Raw genomic sequence first — 1,796 nt, forward strand, 5'->3', positions numbered from 1 at the left:
ATTTCGGGCCCAGAGGCTTTCAGGGACGGCTCTCGCTCGCCCCCTGGAAGCAGCCGTGTGACGAAAAGAGAGAGGAAACCTCGGAGCATGCGCACTCGCGCTTTCGGAAATCTGGGTCTGGCCACGTGTCTCCTCCTGTCCTCCCCCTCCTCCCGTTCTTTCACGTCAGCAGGGAGCCCGCGTGGCGCATGGCTTGAGCGTTGGGCTACAACTCTGGAGGACGCGAGTTCGAATCCCGGCTCCGACATAAAAAAATCCATCAACAACTTGGAGTCACTCTGGACCGTGCCCTGACCTACAAGAAGCACTTTCTGGACATCAAGCAAAAAGTGGGTGCTAGAAACAATATCATACGAAAGCTGACTGGCACAACCTGGGGATCACAACCAGACACAGTGAAGACATCTGCCCTTGCGCTATGCTACTCTGCTGCTGAGTATGCATGCCCAGTGTGGAACACGTCTCACCACTGACATGCCGCATTATCATGGGGTGTCTGCGCCCTACACCACTGGAGAAATTACAGTGTCTAGCCCAGTGTTTCTCAACCTGGGGGTCGGGACCCCTGAGGGGGTCACGAGGGGGTGTCAGAGGGGTCGCCAAAGACCATAAGAAAACACAGTATTTTCTTATGGTCATGGGGAATCCATGTGGGAAGTTTGAGCCAATTCTATCATTGGTGGAGTTCAGAATGTTCTTTGACTGTAATGAACTATAAATCCCAGCAACTACAACTCCCAAATGTCAAGATCTATTTTCCCCGGACTCCACCAGTGTTCACATTTGGGCATATTGAGTATTCATGCCAAGTTTGGTCCAGATCCACCATTGCATGAGTCCACAGTGCTCTCTGGATACAGGTGAACTACAACTCCCAAACTGAAGGTCAATGCCCATCAAACCCTTCCAATTTTTTCCATTGGTCATGGGAGCCAAGTTTGGTTCAAATCCATCACTGGTGGAGTTCGGAATGTTCTTTGATTATAAGTGAACTAAAAATCCTAGCAACTACAACTCCCAAATTACAAAATCAATCCTCGCCCAACCCCACTAGCATTCACATTTGGGTGTATTGGGTATTTGTGCCCAGTTTGGTCCAGTGAATGAAAATGCATCCTGCATATCAGATATTTACATTATGATTTATAACAGTAGTAAAATGACAGGTATCAAGTAGCAATGAAAAAATATTATGGTTGGGGGTCACCACAACATGGGGGACTGTATTAAGGGGTCACGCCATTAGGAAGGTTGAGAACCACTGGTCTAGCCGGTATTGCACCGGTTTCAGGCGTGGGGGGCTGAGTCTGAGTGAAAGAGGGTCTACCCTAGCAAACCATTTGTATCATTACCCCAATACCCCCATGCATATGGGATATATTGAGTATGGTGATCAGATCATGATATGAATAAACATAACAGTTTAAATGATGCCTTTGCGAACCACCATGAGAATTTCGGGGGGGGGGGGGCTGAAGCCCCCAAGCCCCCCCCCCCCCCCCCCCGGCTACATGCCTAGACCAAGGCAGACACATCTCCAGCTCATCCCTTGTTTGGGTATCAGCCAGCACCCCAACGACTTAAATCAAGAAATAGTTTTCTAAGATCTACAGAGACACTCGCAAGAACACCTCAGCAAGCGAGAGTCCAAAAGTGGCAGACTCAAACCCAGAACCTCAATCAATGGCTGATACCCAATGAGAGACTCCCTCCTGGGCACACAGAAGACTGGGCGACTTGGAAGGCGCTGAACAGACTGCGCCCTGGCACCATGAGATGCAGAGCCAACCTCAAGA

Source organism: Anolis sagrei, chromosome 3, assembly GCF_037176765.1.
Source record: "Anolis sagrei isolate rAnoSag1 chromosome 3, rAnoSag1.mat, whole genome shotgun sequence".
Lineage (NCBI taxonomy): Eukaryota > Metazoa > Chordata > Lepidosauria > Squamata > Dactyloidae > Anolis > Anolis sagrei.